The 15,502-nt window shown below is 40.6% G+C and overlaps 1 protein-coding gene across 5 annotated transcripts in view; it reads right to left on the bottom strand.

The window, feature by feature from the left end:
- The window catches only part of RGS17 (regulator of G protein signaling 17), a 103,120-nt gene extending 96,587 nt beyond the window's left edge, over window positions 1-6,533 (bottom strand). For 3 of the 5 annotated variants that reach the window (XM_079146612.1, XM_079146621.1, XM_079146613.1), the window contains exon 1: window positions 6,398-6,533. The gene's annotated coding sequence lies outside the window, so the exon portion shown is untranslated. The remainder of the gene's footprint in view (window positions 1-6,397) is intronic. The other 2 variants (XM_079146620.1, XM_079146618.1) reach the window with 2 other exon arrangements.
- Window positions 6,534-15,502: the final 8,969 nt, after the last annotated feature.

The following is a 15,502-nucleotide window of genomic DNA, read 5'->3' as shown; positions in this document are numbered from 1 at the left end:
TAAGTTTAAAATGACCAGTGCCGACCAGATGAAAGCAAAATACTAAGTTGAAGCAACTTAATGTGCATGCCTTATGGGAAAGGGGCCTGTTTAATTAATCATTGTATCTAAAAGTCATATCACAGAGCTTGGCACACAGTAGGTATTCAAGAATGTTTATGAATAAATGAATGTTCATTTAATGGGTTCTTTGAAGGAGCTAGTCAGGAAACCATCAGAAGGAAAAACTTGAGAGCAACGTAATTAACATTAATTAAGACGAATACTGGCAAGAAAGTTAAATCTCTTCTATACAACGTTTCTTATATTTAGTTATTTATTTAACTCGAGTATACTAACACTTGCAGAACAGTTGCCAATATGTGAAACATTTTAATAGATATTCTTTCATTCAATCCCTCAATATTTTTGAGGTGCATACAATCATCATTTTCAGTGTTATAATTCATAATACTAAGGTTCAAAGAGACTAAGGCTAAACTCCTTTTTGGAATCCCAAACCTGGGTACGGTACTTTCTACCAAATTATATGCTCTACTTTTAAAATCTCTTTCTGACTCAGGAGGCTGAGGCAGGAGGATGGCAAGTTGGAGGCCAGCCTTTGCAACTTAGCAAGACCCTGCCTCAAAATAAAAAAAATAAAAAGGCTCAGGATGTAGCTCAGTGGTAGAGCACCCCTGGGTTCAAACCCTAGTACTGAAACAGAAACAAACAATAACAAAAACAGAACTCTTCCTTTTGAGGGAAATATTCCATATTTATTTGCAGATATTATCTATATTAATTAATACTGACTGCTGCTTGGGAGGTAGCAGAATTTGATTTTGGTAAACAGAAAGCTTAAAAAGTTGAAGAGTTGGAGAAAGAGGACAGGGACTTAGAACCAAAACTGACTTATGAAATCAATAGATTAGATAACCTTTCATATTACATTTTAAAAAGCCCCCACACTCAACTTAGTGAAAGTCTGAATGTTTTCAACTTTCACAAAATTGTTTTTACCAGATTTAACTCACAATGAACAGAGAAGACCTGAGATAATTGAAGAAATGAAATAAACACCTGTTCATTTCATTTATGTCATAATTTCCCCTGGGCTGTGTCTGTTTTATTGTAAAGTCATGACCCTTGAATTATAACCTGTGTATTTCAACAGCCAATCAGCAGTATTATGAAAAGCCTGTGGCCCACAGGAAGTAAATATTTGCTTTGTGAACCACACTCACTGTCTATAATAAAATTATACTTATTGACACAGGGATTTAAAAGAAAATCTCACATACAAAGTTTAAGAAATTCAGAGAGATTTTAGATGTTAATAACTCATGCTAGAATTCCAATTACAAAACACTCTTATAATTTTATAGATGTCTTTACATCTAGTAAATAGTAAAAATTCAAATCCAGGTCCATTAGAAGGGAGATTGTATTTTCCACAACACACTGCTTCTCATATAGAGACCTCCCAATCATTACAAATTTTCATTCATTTTTCTGAGTCACCAAAGTTTTACTATATTTGGTAAACTGGAACCCCTGCTGACTAAAATTTTATGCTCACTAGTTATTTTAATATCTAAGTCACTTCGTAAAATCTTTTTCAAGTTAAATAATTAAGTTTTTGAAACAAAATTTTTCAAAAGTCACAGAATTTAAAAAGTCAAAACCAGGAATTTGTGAGACCACTGGCTCAGGTGGAACATTAAGGTAACAGATTAGATTCTTACTTCTTAATTATTTAAATTTGACCTACAACTGAAAATTCAAGGCAGGGCATGTTGACCTGATATGATTTCATAATGGAGCTTAAGGATTTCATTCTGAGAAATGCCAATCGGCATCCCACAGGACCTCCACCCACGGCCATCATCCTTTCATTTATCTCAGGGAAACTCCAAAGTTCTCCCACAGCACTGGCAACAGATAGAAACAATTCGTGAAAACTTAGGTGCTCTTCATGGGAGAGCTTCTCAGCAAGGTATTCCGGCAAACCAATTACTGAGGCTGGGCTTCTCAAAGAACTGGGCAAACTGGTAATCGCAGACACCATGGTGGTATCCTGTGAACACCAAAGTAGCCCCATTCCAGACTAATCTACCTGCAGCCCTTCGGGCATAGCCAAAATAATCTCTGTAGTCTTTGCCACAGGCAGTCTTTACCACTGAGCAGTTCCTTTCCTTGTTTGCTTTTCCCTTTTTAAAGGTTAATATTAGCACTTAAATAAATAAGAAAAATGCATCCAAATACCAGTACACATGGGCAAAAGACTTGACTAAGTCTTTGTGATGCACTGGGTTCGAGTTTCAGCATCACACATAAATAAAACAAAGGTCCGTTGACAACTATATATATATATATATTTAAAAAAAACAAAAAACTAAAATTTGCTCATGAGCATGTCAAAAACTAGTATGTTTGCTTAGTAACCAGTTTTCTTAGTTATTCAAAACTAGATATTCTTACTCATCAAGTTTGAAGGAAAAACTGCATTACAGATATGCATAGAATATCTAGGAATAAGGATGTACATCAGTTAAAATAGAAAATACTGGAAATAACATAAAGGCCTCCAAATAAAAGAAAGGCTAAATAAATGAGGGCATTCATAAGATGAATTTCTTTTGTGGTGACTATTGTATTAAAAATATAGAAAGAGTAATGAAGTAATATTTATTTTCAAATATGCACATATGACATTCTATGATCTGATTCCAGTTCTTTAAACCATGCACTGGTACATCCATACACACAGGATGGACTGGTTGTAAAGTACTCTGTATTGGCAATAGTTCTTAGACATTAGAATAATTCTAAGTACTTGGCACATACTAAGCACTATGTTCAGCACTTTACATACACAGCACTATATTTAGGCTTAAAGCAATCCTAGAAGGTGGATCTTTATTCCAGTTGTCTATCAGAGGAAACTGAGGCCAAGGGCAAGTGAGTAACCCAAGAACATAGCTAATAAATAGAGGAGCCAGAACACAAGCTAAGGTCAACCTGGCCAAAAGCTGTGTTCATCATATCCATTTCTGCCCCCAGGTAATTTTATTTCCTGTTTAATACACTGTCCTGTGTTCTAGGGAATCTAAAAGAAGCAAATATTGTTCTCTAATTTGGAAACAAATTAATACTATAAATGTTGTATTAAAAGCATGCATATTCACAATGTGACAAGTCAAAAAACTACTCCCTTCAAAGATCTACAACCATGGGCATGAACTTCATGGCCTCACACTAGTGTAATGGGTAAAAAACATGAGCGCTCTTAAAAATTATAAATTTGATCTTGGGAAACTTTTGTGAGTCATGTCAATTCCACAAAGTTTATTCATTTGAGAAGTGTTTGGCCCTTTGTTAGATGTTGTACCAGGCACGACAGCAGGAATAAATGAATTTTTTGGAAGTTAGAAAAGTATCTTTGGGAGATAGTGGAAATGGAGAAAAAGAGGAAACTTGGCAATATCTGTCAATCTAACCTCAAAAGTCCCACTGTCTGGGTTTCAACAAAAACTTATATGTCTGAGAATCCAAGACACCTCTCCTAGTGTAATTTTAAACATCTACAATGCATTCATATTTATACTCTCAATAAAGAAATCAGATGAAATAAAATGCTTTCAGTATCGCAAAGCATTATTCTCATCCACTGGGCACAGTGGTCCTTGCATTTCCTCTTCTGGATAATGCAATATCTTTGTTGTTAGGTAGGCAGCTGGACTATCAGGACTCTTAGCAGTTGAATGTATGCCCATCCCTCTTAGCTCTACCTCACAGTCCATGACCATCTTCTGCTTTTCCAGAAAAGTCCCTGTACTTTAGTGAATGGACTTCCAATATGAAATCCATCATCTTTATAGCAGTAGATTAGCAGCGCATAAATTCTTTCTCACTTTCAGTCTGTGAGTCACTCAGCATTTTTATCAATTAAGATGCAGATCATTCACTTACTTGGCTGTTATAATAAGGCTAGGTGGATAAGAATAAATATTTCTCTCTTTCTTCAAAGCTTCTGGTCCAAAGGCAGGAAATGTAGAGGAAGGTTTTTGTTTATTTATTTAGCAAAGAAGTCCATAGGAATGATGATGGACTTAGACATTCACCATTATGAGTTCAAATACTCTCAGACCCCAGGGAATGATCTCCCAAACCAAAGAAAACCTATCTGAAAAGAAAAAAGCTGTTTGCCTTAGAACTGCACAGGGACAGCAAAGAAGCTCATTGCTAATTCTCTTCCATGGAAACTAAATACCAAAGAGTAGTTGCAGAACCAGAGCGAAAAGAGTGGAAGTCGGCAAAATGGACACCCTATGCTGTTTCTTATAAATTAGGTAGTTTTATTAATCTTTCAGGCTACAATTTCAGGAGGGAGGATGAGTGTCCCCTGCTGAGATCAAGTGTCATTGCCATGGAGATTCATCTTATTTAATAAATTATGCTACTTGATCTTTTTGTAATAATAAACACTTGTTTTTTTATCTCCAAAAACTATAAATAAACTACGCTTCCACGGTTGACCTAAATATAGTTTTGAAGATTACTAATATAGTGAATAAATCTATACTCCCATAAAAGTGCTAATTACTGTTTTAGTTCATGCTAAGAGAGGAAATAGCTTAATAACAGTAAGTTAGCTGAAGGACAAAATTCTCATTCATTTGAATTAATCAGTACAAATTACCTTTGGATTAATTATTAGTACTACAACGTGCATTTCACGGACAACCACTACTATTACTATAAGACTTCAGAAACGACTACAATGTACTTGAAGTGTTTCACAGTATGCAAAATTATTTAATACATATGGCGCCCAGCAGTTATGAATCCAGGAGAAAAAATATTAGTGTCCATTAGAGGAGTAGAAAGTATTTCTCACTTCTCCAATTAAATCATTTTCTGAAGGGTTCATCACCCGGAAAACCAGTCTGTATGAACGCCGGAAATGCAGATGGCATTCAGTCTCAGAAGTGCTTCTCCAGGTGGGAACCTAACTAAGATTTCTCTTTCATTTGTGTGACAGCCATCCCATGATGGAAAGAATCTCGCTGTGAAACAATTTTCGAAAAAAGAAGGCAAGAAACAACTATGAAGCTTGCAAAGTTCTCCAGAGGAGACTCTGAAGAAAGCATTTATTGAGGGGTAGGCGAGAGAAGGGGGTGATTGGAACTAAGCCTGGGGCCAGGGTCCATCTTCCCCGAGGGACCAGGATTCCCCAGGTGAGCTGGTGTCCCGGGCTCCCGCTGGAGGCGGAAGGCGCAGGGCGGGTCCCTGCGCGGCGGGCGGGCGTCCTTCTCTCCAGGCGACCCCGGCTGCGCTTCGGGAGCCCAGGGACTCCCGAGGCTGGCGCGGGCAGCCCGGGACGCGCGGCCAGCAGCCTCCCGCTCACTCGGAGCATCTCCCCACCCGCGGCTCTCGAGCCAGCGCTGTCCCCTCCGCCATCCTCAAGTCCTCCGACATTTTTCAGGGCGACAGGGAGGTAGGGAGAAGAGGAGAAAACGGCTGGCGAGTGTCTGCTCCCAGCCTCTGCCGCAGCCCAGGGAGAGCGAGAGGAGGAGGGAGACTGGCGAGGAGGCAGCTCTGAAACTGTGATTCCACCGATAATAAAAAGAATCATCATCACCCACGGCCGGGGAGTCGCGGAGACACCCACCCGGCAGCGGCTGGGCTTTGGTGGGCGTTCCTCGTCCTCGCCCCCTCGGTGCCAGTGAACCCTACCCCATGCCGTGCACATCAGAACTCCCTTCCCCTTGACGGCGGGGAGGGGAAGGAACAAAAGAGACCCTCGCCCCTACACACACACACTCACACACACACACTCACACACCCAGATATTTTACCGCTGCTCAAGGTACTGATTTTTGCAACGCCTTCTGCTGACACCTTCCCCACCTGAATAGCGCATTTCCCCAAAGGTACAAAGATAAGGCAGAAAAAATACCATCCGGGGTGATCGGGAGAGGAGACGATTTCACAGTCGGTTCTCTTCACCAACCACAAAACACACCCTGCCCGACCGCCAGCCCCGCGGGGTCTCCCGCCTTCCCGGCCCTCTCTGCCGGTCCCCCGGAGGTGCCCCGGGAGCGCGGGGACCCACCACGGCTTCGCTGGGCGGCAGGACGCTCGCCCAGCCCCTCCGCAGAGCTGGAGGGCTGCGAGCGGACGGAGCCCAGGCAGCGACGCGGGATTCAACTTCCCAAAGCTGCGGCGCCGCGGGCAGCGCCGAGACCCCCGCGCCCGGCAGCCTCCCTCTCCGAGGCATTAGCCGTCGCACTCTCCGCCCCCTCTTTCCTTCACCTCCCCCCCACCTTGAAAAAAATCCATCCATCGGTGCAAAGCAGACATTTTGATGTCATTTACTTAGTACCGCTCGGCTTTAGAGGCAACATCTTACCCGATCGCCTGGAGGTGTGGGCAGCGCACCGAAGGTCCGAGGGCGCAAGGCTGGGCTGCCCGGTCCTCTAGCAGAGCCGGTTTGCTGCCATCCGCCCAACTTCAGCACCCAGCGGGCGAGGAGAGAGGGAGAGAGGCGAGGACGGAGGGGAGGGGGGAGGGGGAGGAGGCAAGGGTGGGCGGGGAGGCAGCGGGAGCCGCTCGGCAGCGCGCATGCGTTCCGCGGGCGGGCGCAGCCCCTCGCCCCGCGCGGCCGGAGGTGCCGCTTCTTCCCCGGGCGCGCGGCCGCGTGAGTCACCGCCCCGCCCCTTCCAGGCGCCCGCGCCTGGCGGGGCCCAGCGCTCCCGCCTGAGGACTAGACCACGGTGCAGAACCGCTTGACCAGCGGTCTGGCTGTGGCCACTCACATCCCGAACTTAGTGGGAGCCCTGGAGACCCGAGAGCCTTCCTAGAGGAGAGGAGCTCTTGGGCCGAGGCTCCTTCAACTTCTGTTCACCCTCAGCCCTTGCTCTGTTCTGGTCTTGTTTGCAGCCAGAAGCTTGTGTTTAAGCGCTGCTGCTGCTGCGGGCTCCCAGCGGAAGCGCTCTTGAATGGGGGTTCAAGAAAGTGTAAAGTTAAATAAGTTTTGCTTACCAAAGGACTCCACTTTATGAAGAGTTCTTTTTTGACTTCTTTACCCAGAAACTTGACCCCTTGCCCTAAGTATTCTGTCGGGGCTCTCTGGCCTAGGGCATAAGAGCTATCTCTGGCATCTGGACCCCTGGAGCTGGAGGTTTGAGTGAGAGAAGCTGATGGAAAGGCAGGAGTCGTGGATTATTAAGTGATGCGGTGATGCCTGGGGCCCAGAGCCTCTGTAGACTGCTTGGATGGCTACTCAGGTCCAGTAATTGTTCTGTTCCCCGGCTTGGTGGCGAAGGAGCTTCAGATACTTAATGCACGGTGAGCGCGTTAGATTGCATCTCTGATGGTTAGAATGAAGTGTCTGTGAGGGGGAAGTAGGGAAGAGGATTTCTTTCTCTTCAGATACCACATGTGTGGGAAGAAGAATGAGTTCCTGCCGGAATGATTAGGCTCTTTCCTTGTACCTAATTAAAATTGATTACTTGTAAATATACATGATTTCCGTGGCTTGTGTACTCACGTATGCAAACACTGTTAGGATTTCAGCCTACTGAACACCTTTTCCTCCCCACTTGAATTTAGTATGTCTCAGGGCTTGTTCCAGGGCCTCCTTCCTGTAGCTACCTCCCTGACTTGGAAGTATTAGTGCTCTTACTGTGCATTTCCTAGTGCAGGTCTGCAAACTCTACTGGTCTTTAGTGGGAGGTAAGTAAAGAAATTGAGAAGATTTAGAAACGTTTATAGCTGGTTGACACTACCATTGCATCCAAGCACATTAGTCAGTTGTACTTTGCATGTTTTATTTTTAAGGTAATTCATTTTTGTTGGAGTTTATGTAAGTATTTGTCCTAGTCTATTCAAGGTGCTACAACAAAATACCATAGATGAGCTGATTCATAAACATCAGAAACTTCCATCTCACAGTATGGAAAACTGGGGAGTCTAAGGTCAAGATGCAGGCAGATTAGCATCTGTTAAAGGCCCAATTTCTGGTTCACATATTGCTCTTTCCACTTGTCCTCACATGGTGGAAAGAAACAAAGGGACTCTTTTAGTGTCTTTTATAAAGGCACTAATCCCATTGGCAAGTGCTCCACCTTTTTGCCCTAATCACCTTCCAAGGATCCACCTCTTACTACTGTTACTTTGGACGTCACGATATCAGTGTATGAATTTTGGGGGCAGAATATCAACCTATGAATTAGGTGGGTGGGGACCGAAACATTCAGTTCACTATACTATTGGTCTATGATAGATAAAAAAAAAAATAATGTCCTTCTCCAAGAACAGTTTGAGCAGTAGTGAATCCTATATAACTCTCAGATTTTTATCTTCATACTTAGCCCCTGCAGAACTCTTTTCAGCCCTTAGCTACCTTTACTTGAAGAAGAATTAGAGTAGTAATACTTATTGAACAATTACTTCCTACTTGGGGTTGACCTGATTTTTTTTTTAAAGGTTCTTATTCTCTCTTCACAAAAACCCTACAAGGTAGATACTATTATTATCATGTTTAACAGGCATCTCAGAAGCAGAACTCCGGATATCCACCCCCTCCAAACCTGTTCCTCTTCAAATTGTTCTACCCAGTTACTCAATCCAAAAATGTAGAAGTCATCCTTGTTTTCTCTCTTTTCTTTCATTCTCAAATCCAACTAATTAGCAAATCATGTTTTCTCCACCTCCAAAATATACCTCAATTTGTACTCTTTGCTTCCTTTCCATGGGTACAGTCTGGATCCAAATCACCATCATCTCTCACCTGGACAACTCAAAAGTCTTCTACTTTGCCTCCTTCTTTCTGTCCCCCATAAGCCCTGAAATACATACTCCAAACAACAGCTGAATGATCTAAAAACATAACCAGGTCTTATCACGTGTTTGCTTCAAACTCTCCAGTGAGTTTGCCTTGCACTTTAAGTACAACCCATAATGCTTAGCGTACCCATATGAAATTGTTCCAACCTCATTTGGTTCTACCATGCTCCTGTAGACCACAACTATGCCACATCTGCCTGCATCTTTCACTTTCTTGAGTGAATATGGTTCACAATACTTGGACTCCTTTTTTTCCTGGAATTCCATGCCTTCAGTTCTTGAATACAGGTTCATGAATATCATGCAGCTATCTACTCATCATCACCTCCTCAGAAAAGCATGATATGATCCACCCCATTTAATCTGCTCTTTCAAGGCAGAGTTCTAGTCTGTTTGACTGCCTTGATGCATTTTCCTTAAAACACTTCTTAATATCCAAATAAGCTTGTGTATTTCTTGTGTCCCCATCCCCCACTAGAAGAAAATACCTTAAGAATTTTGCCTTCGCCTTTCACTATTTCATCTGTAGGACCCAGAACATAATTTGGCACATGGCACATACTTGGTAAATATTTAGTGAGTGAATGAATAAATCAGAAACTTAAAATCAGTGTGCTTTATCTTTTGTCGATGGTTTATCTTCTTGGATCCTAATTGCTATCTGTCAGAATCTACTGTTTCCCAGAAGTGTGCAGATAGGCTACATCGTTTCTCTGCCCAACCTATCAAAGATGACTTCATGCAAGTGGCTCACATTTAAACCACATACCAAAGTAATGTTCCAACAACCAACTTTAAAACAAGCATACAGGATAAAAAGGTATTCTTCCCTCCATTATCTTCCCTAAAGCTCTCGATGGTTCTTTGGGTAACTTTTTGCAAATATGACAATTTGATTATTCTACCATTCATTTGTTTGCAAAAGTCTTGGTGACTTTTAAGGTTGTGGGTTTTTGGTAATCCCTTAGGCATTAGCCAGAATCTTCAGTGATAATATTCTAGGAACTGGACATGTTGCCTGTCATCTGAAAGATGAGTAGATGGGTGTAGCAACCACTGCCCTAATGGCCTTGTAGAGTTGATCATTTGTCATTTCTATGTATATCTTGATCTCAGGAAATATCTTCAACAATCTTGACATCATGATGACTCTATGGATAATTCAATTAGATAAAATTTGTTAATGTTTACTATATGTCTGTCATTATGCCTTCTAGCTTTATTGTTAAAACTGTAAATGTTACATAAAATTATTATAATATGGGACTCATAAATGAATTTCAGTTTGGTACTCTATACAGAATTCAGGACCCACTGGATTTATCATTATCAAACAGCCATGTGGTACCTTGAAAAGCAGCTTTCAGTCACAAGCATTTCCAGGTCATAGTATGTTTTTCAAGTACAGAGAATCCAGGTACAGTAGCAGTTTGAGTATAATGTCTTCATAGTAAGGCAGACAGGAGACTTACTGACAAAATATTAGCAGAGATATTGGAAAAAAATAGACCATCAAAATATTTATAATATATTGACTTATAACTGGGGTACTTGTTATGAAGAAACTGGAATCTGTCTCAGTGAGTTTGGTACCCTTCAGAGGTTATTCCAGGAAGAGACTCTATAGCACTGAATTTCATTCTTTTTTAGCACATTCTCATTTATTTAGAAGCAACCGTTTTACCCTTGAAAAGCAGAGGGGAAACAAAGAAGTTGGTTGAACTAGAAAACCGACTGTGATAGTCAGGTAAATGTCTGCAGTCTGGAGTGTGGATGGCCGGGTGGAATGTGGCTGCTTATGCACACTTTTGCTACACTTTGAGTAAATGGAGCTCATCATGCTTCTTCAACTGGTTTTAATCAAAGCTTTGAGACAGGCTTTTCTCAGGGAACCTATTTAGATGGAAAATACTTGTGTTTCTTCATCAATATTTGAAGACGAGAGAAATGAAAGAAAGAAAAAGGCGTCTGTCTCCCAAATATATAACGAAATACACAGTTTCATATTTTATATGTCCCTTTTTTTAATAACTCTTAACTTACAAATATCCCCTTGTTTAACTTACCAGCATTGAACTTGAAATGCTCAATGTTAATTTTCAGACTTGCCTTTGTGAATTTACATCTCTAGTGTATTTGGATGAGTCCATGAAAGTAGATATAAACACCTCCATGTGATTTTTATCAGTTTTGCCCAATTTTGTTTATCATAAACTCCCACAGTGGCTTGACAATGTAGAGTCATTTTTGAGTCATCCCAAGTTGTTTAGAAAAGTACTCCTTAGATGGATCCATTGATTTCACATTATTTTGGTCCAACAGATCTACCATGTAATGTTGGACAACAGTCCTCTGCTCTTCCTTGGAAAAACAGCAAAATTTTTGCCTTACCAAGAGAACATGATGGTATTCAATTTTTACAGTCAGATTCTTGATGGAGCAAAATTCCAGAAGTTAATGTTCAATGTTATATTATCTTGAGATTTGTGGAAGTTCCTCGTTGCTAGGTTGTAGAACAGGTTTCTTATTTATCAGCCCTCCTTCCAGGGCATGATGAAAGCAAAGATAGAGACAGTGGATGATTTTGCAAGTTTCTGGTATTATTACTATATTTTGGTTTATAGCAAAGCAAATTCAGAGATACATAAAGTTCATGAAAATCTTTGCTGGTATGTGTATAAAGAGGAACAGTTTGCTAAAGATGTTCAGAATCTGGAAGGTTCCATGCAATTCAAGTTCCACATTGAAATGCTCTGAAGTTGCAAATCAGAAGATCTGTGCTCCCATTGTAAACGTTCTGATTTTTACAATCAAAAAATGGTTCTTGATTTTCTGTGGACTAGCATCACAGTGTGAAGTATGTTGAAGTCATATATGAAAATACTTTACATAGTCTTGCCTAAATATTTACATTCAAATGTTAGAATTAACCAAATATCATATATAGATTGACTACTCAAGTTCCATCCACTCATTCATTCACTAACCCATTTACTTAAAAAGCCCTCAGAAAGCATTATATTGACATTTTGGAGAATAAAAATATAATGGAAAACATCATTCTTAACCTTAATGATTTATAAACCAGGTAAAATATAATTTACATTTATGATGTAATCCTCCAAAAGAATCCATGAGTATACTTGAGATAATATGCTATTATTTTTTTCTTTCCGAGATGTGGAACAGAAAATGATGAAAAAGGAATTATGTATTTTATAATCAAAATTCTCAACTGCACAGCACAGAAATTACAAATGATCAAAGTGGCCTGTTGAAGGAACACACTGCAAACTTTGTCTTGAATGGAACTAGTTTTGAATAGCTTTGAATAGCTGCAATAAGAATTCAAGAAAGAAGAGATTCAGAATATAATATATTTAAATATGAAGTTACTGTTATGCTTCTAATTGACAGCCACATAGAAAATATGTATTATGCACCATAATATACAAGGCATTGTGCAAGACTCTGTGAAGCCTACATAAATAGACTAGAATATAAGGAGTTACCTGATAGGTAGTATCTAGTCTAGAGAGATCACACTGAACTTCCAGTGATCTGCAAAGAATGGGGATCATTTGTATATTTTGAGATATGTGGAAGGGCATTTGCTTTAGAAGTTACAATATGGTACCATAATTGAATATGCACAGGAAAACTTGATTATTATGGTTCAGTAATATAAAGATTTCAGAAATATAAAGTTTTAAATGTAGATTAAGGCTTCATTGTAGTGAGCAGGGGATTAAAGACTCAGATTAAAGTCTCAGATAAGGCTTTTTTTTTTTCCCCCCGGTGCTGGGGATTGAACCCAGGGCTTTGTACTTGCAAGGCAAGCACTCTACCAACTGAGCTATCTTCCCAGCCCTAGATATGGCAATTTATTTCATCTCCATATCAATTCTCATCAATTACTAGTAGTACTGTATGGAATAGGATTCTTAGGTCACTTCTGGGATAAGCAAGAAAGATTCCTGTGATTATTAGCAACGTCTTACATAGTGTTAGTGCATTTGCCTAAGATTTAAAGTCTCTGTTCTAGTCAATTGGAGGGTCAAATGATTTGAAAAACGAGTCATGTATATCAGGATAATAGTTCTTGAAGAATTCTCAAACTGTTCTTTTTCTTCCAAAATTGATACTCTGAGAACAATGTGTTCACTTGGTAAATAAGCTTGAATAATGAAAATTGATCTCTAAATTTATTTCTTAGGATTTGATAAATTGGCATATTAAAAACTCTGAAAAGCTCCTTGATTAAAAAAAAAAAAGAAAGAATTCAAAATGGTGTTTAAATACATGAGGAAGTTCTTCCTCTCTCTTCCTCCCTGTTTCTTTTTTTTCCTCTTTATCTGTCTCCCTCACACACATGCACACACAGTTTATGCTATACAAGTATGCACACGTATTTTATCAAGAATCAATTTTATTGATTCTGTATCTAAAATCAAAACAAAATTAGCCTTTTCACCTCCATTTTTCTTGTTCCATTCATCTAATACATATTGAGCATTTGTTATGTGGCTGTGGAAAGCACTGGTACCATATAGCAAGGAAAAAAATTCAAAACCTCTTCCCATGAAGCTTATAGCCTTAATATTAGAGACAGACAAAAACCAATGTAAATAAGTAAAATAAAATGGATAGTAAGTTACACAATTGTAAGTGACTGAAGGGGAAAAAGGTAAATCAGAAAAAGAGTAGAGGAAATATGTGTATATGTGAATTGGAAGGGATTCTGATATACACAAAGTCACAAAGAAGACTTCACTGGAAAGGTGATATTTGAGTCAAGACCTGAAGAATGCAAGGGATTACATTGACAAATTTCAGGGGAAAATGAATCACAACAGGAGGTACAGTCAGCACAGACCCGGAGTGTATCGGTCACAGATACAGAACAGCAGTTAACACGAGGAGTGTCCGTTCATTTTCTGTTACTCTAACTGAATACTTCAGACTGTGTGATTTATAAAGAATAGAATTTTATTTGGTTCATGTTTGTGGAGGCTGGGAAGTTTATGAGCATGGTGTTGGCATCTGTTCAGCATCTGGTAAGGGCTTTCTGGCTGCATCATAACATGACAGAGGGTATCACGTGACCCTCTAGATGTAGCAAGCATGCTGACATATGTCTCTCTTCCTCCTTTAAGGCCACTAATGCCATCACGAGGGTTCCTCCCTTATGACCTTATCCAATACTAATTACCTCTCTGAGGCCCCACCTCCAAATACCATCAAAATATGAATTTGGGAATTAAGTTTCCAATACATGAACTTTTGTGAACACATTTACACCATAGCAGGGACAGTGGTAGAGGCTGAGGTCAGAATGGGAAAAGGAAGGGAATCACCAACTGCCTTGTAGTGTATATGCTGACTTGCACTCTGGGCGCCTTGGAGACTTCTGCAAGATTTTGAGAGGTGCCATAACAACAAGCCATAACTTCGTTATTCTGGTGATGGAGACTGACAAAAATGACTACCAGTGAGTAAAATAAGGAAGAAGATATTTGCAATGCATATGAAGACCTACTAAATATCAATAAGAATGAAAAAACCAACAGAAAAGGAGACAAAATGAAAGTAGGACCACTCTAGCTACAGAGTGGGAAGGGATAGAAGGCGGAGGGCATTTTGTGGGCTATTGCAATGAACTAGGGGAGGCATGATGACAGCCAGGACCAGGGTCACAGCGGGAAAGCACTAGGAGTAGTTGGAGGCTGTACGTATTTTCAAGGTAGAGTTTATAGGATTGACTGACTGGATGCATGGTGTAAAAGAATTTGAGGAATCAAGAATGACTTCCTCTGCTCTAGTTTTCCTTTAATAACTTCCTACTCCCAGAGCCCTCTGATCCCCACAACTAAGACCAATAAGTTATTGTAAACAAACAGGCATAACCATTGTCCCTGCAGGGTCTCTTGTGCAAAGAGTGAAGGGGGATTGCAGTTAGAGGAAATACAGAGAGGCCTGTCTGCACAGCCAGGCAGCTCAGCATCCATCAGCCTCATATGGGTGCAACTCTGGTCTTACATCCTGGCTTCAGACCTTTCATCTTAATCTGCATGCCTCTGAATGTCCACTTTTATTGTCTGGGTTAGGCGTGCCACTGTTAACCCGGGTCCTTCAGTTCTACCTACTGACTGCTTCCAGGAAGCTGGCTGCCATCCACCTCTGGGCTGCCAAGACATCTGCCTATTGCCTGTGGTTGAATTTGTATGCTGTGGACAACTTGCCTTGTGGCCTGAACCTTTGCCTGCTACCTCTGTCACCATTCTTTAAAGTTCTGAGGCCCTTCCCATGTGTTCAGTTGTCTCCTTCCTAAGTTAATTCATTCATTTAAGAATTCACTCATTCATGGCCATGTTAATGCTTTCAACCCAATCTTTACTGAATGCTAACTGTGGGTCACATCTACGTGTTGGGGAATGCAGATGAAAGGTGAATAATCTGTAGGCTGTTTGCAAGGTTCCAAAGAATCTCCTTGAGTCTAGAAGACATAAGTAAATGAGGGAGAAAGAGTCCAGGTCTCTCACTGTGTCCTGTTCTGATATCAGTCACAATATTGCTTGTCTGTTTATTGAGATTTCTCCCCCATTTTGCCTCTTGTGGTCAGGAAATTTGCTTGCTTAGGTTTGCTGCCCAGTATCTGGCACAGTGC

The sequence above is a fragment of the Sciurus vulgaris genome (genome assembly GCF_902686455.1).
Source record: "Sciurus vulgaris genome assembly, chromosome: 7".
In the NCBI taxonomy this organism is placed as follows: Eukaryota; Metazoa; Chordata; class Mammalia; order Rodentia; family Sciuridae; genus Sciurus; species Sciurus vulgaris.
Note: the sequence above shows the minus strand (reverse complement) of the source record. Positions and strands in the feature narration are given on the sequence as shown.